Source organism: Mauremys mutica, chromosome 3, assembly GCF_020497125.1.
Source record: "Mauremys mutica isolate MM-2020 ecotype Southern chromosome 3, ASM2049712v1, whole genome shotgun sequence".
Classification (NCBI taxonomy): domain Eukaryota; kingdom Metazoa; phylum Chordata; order Testudines; family Geoemydidae; genus Mauremys; species Mauremys mutica.
Genome location: NC_059074.1, coordinates 136,785,618 through 136,792,755, shown reverse-complemented (window position 1 = coordinate 136,792,755; position 7,138 = coordinate 136,785,618).

Genomic DNA, 7,138 nt, shown 5'->3' with positions numbered 1-7,138 from the left:
TATTCCCCAGGCTACAATCTGGACTGTTGAACAACTGTGTCACCTCAATTCTCCAAACTGGAGTGCCTTTTACACTGCTTCACTATGAAAGCAACGACTCCTGGTCTGCTCACATATAGCCTCTACCATGTAAATTACGCCCAGCAGTTGAGTGCTTTAGCCAACCACCCGTAAACCATATTACAGAGTGACACCAGCAAATTTCCAGTCCCAGACTTGTCCTCAGAAGTCTGTCTCTTGTAGTGCCCAGCACCCTCTTGGACAATAAAAGTTCATATTAAGTCCATCATTTCATTCATGGGAAATGATGAGCACAAACCTTGTTATCTCAAATGGAGTTTCCCCAAACACTTCAGTCCAAACAAACTGCTTTCAATAAAACAATGAAGCAAGTTTATTACCTACAGAAAGATAGATTATAAGTAATTACAAGTAATGATGCATAAAAGTCAGAATTAGTTATGAAGAAATAAAAGGTAAAACACAAACCTAATCAAAGCAAAAGTTTCCCTCACCACATACTCTAGAAGTCTTATTGACTGAACTCCTTTCAGACAGAATATCTCCCTCAGTTCAGTGTTAATTTCCTTGTCTTTCAGGTATTGTTGATGCCATAAGTACAGATGAAGGGAGAGCTGATTTGTGTCCTCTGTTCTTATAGTTATTTTCCTCTTTGAAAATCATCTTCAGCTGAGGTTCAGAAGACATGAAGTCTGTTTGCATGGAAACCTCCAGCTGTTCCATTTTCAAGTAGCAAATGTCTTGCTCACACCCTTTTTTCCTGCCAAAGAATGGCCATTTAACCTGGGGATAGATAGTCAATTTAATTATGTTGACACCTTACTGAGGTGTCAGTTTGCCTTTTGTCTCTGAGGAAATGGTTTGTGCCAGCTTTTCTAAACTTGGAGCATGTTTCAGTAAAGTCATACAGTAGAATCTTATAACTTTACATACAATGTTCCCACACATTTTACCAGGATAATAATGATCAGCAAATTATGAGTTTTCAAATGATACCTCACAAGGCATACTTTGTACAAAATCCATTATATTTTTGGTAAAAAAGTGTGGACAGATGGATACAGATGGTCTCAGCTTGTTTTAAGTTTATCCTCTAGTACTGCAGGTTTTCTACGGTAAAGGAAAATAGCATTGTATCCTAAAAGCCTGATGGTCAAAGCTTTTAAAATATGCATGTGCACTAGGGAGACCAGGAGGGTGAGGTAATACATTTTATTGGACCATCTTCTCTTGATGAGAGAGACAAGCTTTCAAGCTTATACAGAGTTCTTCTTTACTTCTGGCTTCTACCTTGTATTTAGCTGTGACACTCTATGTAAGCTCAAAAGCTTGTCTCGCATTTTATTGAAGATGGCCCAATAAAAGATACTACCTCACCCAACTTGTCTCTCTAATATTCTGAACAGACATGGCTACAACACTGCATATATGCATGAGCACAGTCTTTTGTTGTGGATTTTAATTCTAACCTTCAGCTGACATCTTCCTGCTCTTCCTTTATTTGTGCCGCCCTTTACCAAAAAAGGTAATTAAACTGTCTTCTTTTTGTAAGGCTAAGCTATCAGAAATGTTCTGCTTCTAGTAGCCACAGGTTTTCAAATCAATTAGGGTTAACTGAGAGATTTCATACCTCTTAAATTATGCACCAACCTGAAATGTATTTTTAATAACATTAAAAAGATGTATCTCCTACCTCTCAGTTCTCTTGCCAATGTTTGTAGTTTCACAATCTTATGCTCTATTTTTTTAGAATGTTTGTTCTCTAATATCACATGTGGGGGGGAAGAAAGGGGTAAATAACAGAGAAAAATGAGTATACACCCAATAGCCAAAACAAATTAAGAAAATTATTTTCTTCTAATTTATTTCAATTACAAAAATTTGTGGTGTAAATTGTGACAATGGCACACAAGAAATTTAGCCAGAAGTGTAATTTTAAGTCAATCTTACCCCCCTTAATTAGGTCCGTCTCCAAACAAACAAATAAACCCCAGAACTTAAAAAAAAAAACCAAAAAACCCCACAATTGTTCATTCCTTAAAAGAGAAAAGCTCTGCAAAGGGAGGAAGGAATTTAGTGATGAGAACACCAAGTTGTTTCATAACATTCAGAAAAAAGGAACTCTGGGTGTTTATTATACACGTACTTTCCTGAGTCAAGAAAACAAAGGCTTTCATAAGAGTTGTTGTATCTCAGGGTATGTCTACACTATGGGATTATTCCGATTTTACATAAACGGTTTTGTAAAACAGATTGTATAAAGTTGAGTGCACGCAGCCACACTAAGCACATTAATTTGGCGGTGTGTGTCCATGTAATGAGGCTAGCGTCGATTTCCGGAGCATTGCACTGTGGGTAGCTATCCCGTAGCTATCCCATAGTTCCCGCAGTCTCCCCTGCCCATTGGAATTCTGGGTTGAGATCCCAATGCAAAAACAGTGTCGCGGGTGATTCTGGGTAAATGTCATAACTCAATCCTTCCTTCATGAAAGCAACGGCAGACAATCATTTTGTGCCCTTTTTCCCTGGATTGCCCTGGCAGACGCCATAGAATGGCAATCATGGAACCCGTTTTGCCTTTTGTCACTGTCACCGTATGTGTACTGGATGCTGCTGACAGACGTGGTACTGCACTGCTACACAGCAGCATTCATTTGCCTTTGCAAGATAGCAGAGATGGTTACCAATCATATTGTACCGTCTACCATGCCATTGTAAGTTGGCGATGAGTTGATGGTTATCAGTCGTTCTGTACCGTCTGCTGCTATCATGGGTGCTCCTGGCTGGCCTCGCTGAGGTCAGCCGGGGGCGCATAGGCAAAAATGGGAATGACCCCCTGGGTCATTCCCTTCCTATGTTTTGTCTAAAAATAGAGTTAGTCCTGCCTAGAATATGGGGCAAGTGTACTAGAGAACCAGAGAGCACAGCCGCTCGGTGTCAGAGCCCCAGAGATCCCGCAGAAATGATGAGCTGCATGCCATTCTAGGGGGTGCCCCTGCAACAACTCCACCCGTTGCTTCCCTCCTCCCCCAACCCTCCTGGGCTACCATGGCAGTGTCCCCCCATTTGTGTGATGAAGTAATAAAGAATGCAGGAATAAGAAACACTGACTTTTTAGTGAGATAAAATGAGGGGGAGGAAGCCTCCAGCTGCTATGATAGTCCAGGCAGGACATTAAAGGGTAGCAGGGGAGAGGAGACCAGCCTTCCGCTGCTATGATAGTCCAGGCAGTACAGAATCTTTTCTTTAGACATGATGGGGGGAGGGGGGATGCTGATGGAGCTCAGCCCCCAGTTGCTATGACGAGGACGGTTACTAGCCGTTCTGTACCATCTGCTGGGAATGACCAGGAGTCATTCCTATTTTTACCGAGGCGCCCCCGGCCGACCTCACCGAGGCCAGCCAGGAGCACTCACGGGCTGATGACGTGAACGGATACCAGTCCTTCTGTACTGTACCATCTGCCACAGAGGAGGGGAGGAGAGAGGATGCTGCTGTTTAGCTCTCCAGCACCCCGTCTACCAGCAGCATGCAGTAGACATAGGGTGACATTGAAAAAAGACGAGAAACTATTTTTTTCCCTTTCCTTTCGGGGGGGGGGTGAAGGATGTAAATTGACGACATACACCCTGAAACACCCGGGAAAATGTTTTTGACCCTTCAGGCACTTGGAGCCCAGCCAAGAATGCAAATGCTTTTCGGAGCCTGCAGGGACTGTGGGATAGCTGGAGTCCTCAGTACCCCCTCTCTCCCTCCCTCCCTCCATGAGCGTCCATTTGATTCTTTGGCTTTCCGTTACGCTTCTCACGCAGCACTGTGTTGAGTTCCTGCTGTGGCCTCTGTCTATCATAGCCTGGAGATTTTTTCAAATGCTTTGTCATTTCATCTTCTGTAATGGAGCTCTGATACAACAGATTTGTCTCCCCATACAGCGATCAGATCCAGTATCTCCCGTACGGTCCATGCTGGAGCTCTTTTTGGATTTGGGACTGCATCGCCACCCGTGCTGATCAGACCTCCACGCTGGGCAAACAGGAAATTAAATTCAAAAGTTCACGGGGCTTTTCCTCAAAAAGAACAGGAGTACTTGTGGCACCTTAAAGACTAACAAATTTGTCTACCTGGCCAGTGCATCCAAGTTCAGATGGCTTTCCAGAGCGGTCACAATGGTGCATTGTGGGATAGCTCCCGGAGGCCAATACCGTCGATTTGCAGCCACACTAACCCTAATTCGACATGGCAATACCGATTTCAGCGCTACTCCTCTCATCGAGGAGGAGTATAGAAATCGGTTTAAAGAGCCCTTTATATTGATATAAAGGGCCTCATTGTGTGGACGGGTGCAGGGTTAAATCAGTATAATGCTGCTAAATTCGGTTTAAACGCGTAGTGTAGACCAGGCCTCATACTAATGAGCATATAACTTCACTTCTTTTTCTGACCATACAAAAACAGAATTTATAAGTGTTAAGCATACAAAAATTATTTGAATGAACTCATCTTAACATTATTTTTGTGCCTAAGTATTACAGTGGTTGGTTAACTTAAAATAAAGAGATTACACAGAGTAGCTAAGAATTGCTACATGAGGATGTAAACACACTCTGTTCAACACCATATGTATCACCTAACCCAAGCAAAAATTTTGGATCAAAGGGAATACAAATCATCTTTTACCACGTAGAGTATTCATTTACTTATGCTACAAGTTTACCCTGGGACAGCTACAGCACAGTCCATAGATCTTATATTAGAACATGGAATTCTGTGAATTAGGTCAGTTTGGGAGGTTTCTTCAACTTCTCCTATGCCAGACACAACTGATAAAACATCTTCCTTGAGAGGGAAAAGTATGATCCTTTGAAGTGACAGAAATTGCACTCATCACATTTGATTTAATCATTCCTGGCAAACCAATGGCATGTTTTAGAGATGCTGTTGCTTCTCTAACTGCTGTGTAATTTTTGGTTAACAGTAATACATAAATATGTGCAACACTCTTCATCAGAAGAAAAGTATACCAGTTGTGTATGATATATTTAACAGATGCTATGAAATTTTCATGATTCTGATGGAAGTTGAACAGCTGAATTCTCTAGTTTAATGGATAATGATGCACAAGTAATACTGGCTTCTGAATTTTAATGTAACATCAAAGGCAGAATAATGCACAATTATATTAAGCTTATTGCTCGAGGCTACTCTCTGCAGGTAAGAATTTGTAGATTTTAATACTATTCCAAGATACATGACTATTTTCAATTATTGTCTATGCTTCCATTAACATTGCTAATTTCTGGTCTCCAAATGTTTGGCTTGAATTAGCTTAAAAGTTGAAGTTGGCTCCTTTTAAGACTACACATTTATTATGTGATGTAAATCAGGAAATAAGGACTAATGAAGTGCAATTTTGAAAGGATAATGATATTCTCCAATTACAGTATTTTTACCATATAGGTGAAAAATATGTCTCCTTTACAAAGTTAACCTGCCAGTAGTTATCTAGAACAAATAGTAAAATAGCTACAAATGAAAGTGGCATGGCAAACTGTAAATATGAAAAGATAAGGGCATTTGTGACTTTCTAGACCAAGTGCCCAATTGTGACTTACTCAAGATATAGTTGCTTCTAAGGTATTTCCATATTAAATTGTTTATTTTAAGACTTTCCACCAATATTTTATCCTATTGGAAATTTATAAACTATTTTTGTTCATATAGAACCCCGCTCACTCCCTCTTATGGTACCTCTAGACTAGGATAAAACGTACTAGCTAACAAACATGTTCTAAAACTGTAAAATTAAACTTTAGCTATCTCACAAGTGTTTTGAGGCATAAAATGTAAATAAATGCTATATGTATATTATATGAAAACAAGAGGTTGCATTTCTGCTTTAAGTGTAAAACAGAACTCCACCTTAACTATAGAATCACAACTAGCAACTCCATGTTTATAATGGGCTTTGAGATCTTCAGACAGGCAGTCCTGTAGAAGCCTGGGCTTCAAATTGTAATTTAACATACGCTACCTGATCAAGTTACCTGGTACACACCAGTATTTTAGCACAGTTTAAATTAGCACAGTCTATCTTAAAACATTTTTTTTAAGAGAGACCTTTCAACCTAAGCTAGACAGTTCCAGAGCTCTGTTAGCAGGACAAAGATAACAGTCTTAGGTACCTATATAGTCCCCCATATCTCAACACCTCACAATACCACTGTGAGGTAAGGAAGTGGTATTATCCCTGTTTTGTAGATGTGGAATTGACACACTGGCACTTAACTCTAATTGATTTCAATGATAGTTGGGCACCTAATGCTTTTCTTTTTTTTTTTTTTTTAAAACACACTAGATGCCTATCTGAATCTTTAGGTGCCTAAAAACCTTTAAATATCTGGCCATAAGTGACTTGGCCAAGGTCACACAGGAGGTCTGTGAAAAAGCAGTGAACTGGTCCTAGGGTTCGCTGAGTTCCAGACTAGGTGCCTAAACACTGGATCATATTTCCTCTATTAGTCACTGAAGTAAGAAGATGCAACAATCAATACATGCAGGGAGCAGCTTTCTTTACCATTTTTCAAAGTAGAACCAAGAAGAGCACCAGGGTTGCACTGTCAAATCTGCACTAAACCTTGGACCATGACAAACTAGAAATGTTCAAATGGCTTTGGAGCTTCTTCACAGGCTGGATTTTAATATAATTTAATCACATATGCCAATCCTCTTGGAATGCCAATAAGATGTCTCGGGGCAGAATTGTAATCAGAAGCTCTGAAGGCTTATTATTGAAACAAATCAAATAGCCTTTTTACTTTTCAATAGAATAGAAATATTTGCAACTGCTGGCAGTAGAGAAGATCTGAAAGGCCTTGAACTGTATGGGTCCTGTTATGAATTCAATGTCACCTTTTCAACAGGAAAAAAAATCTATGCTTTTTGAGACAAAATCCTCAGAATACTGTTAAGTGTGACAAAGCTCTGTCCTTGTCTCCATGGGTCCTGCGTTTCCTGACGGATTTCACTAGCCTCAGAGGCTCACTGTGACCCTCCTTAACCCTTCTCTCTCTAGAGACAAGGGTCACAGTCTACTGAGCCATTTTCATCATAAGCCAGC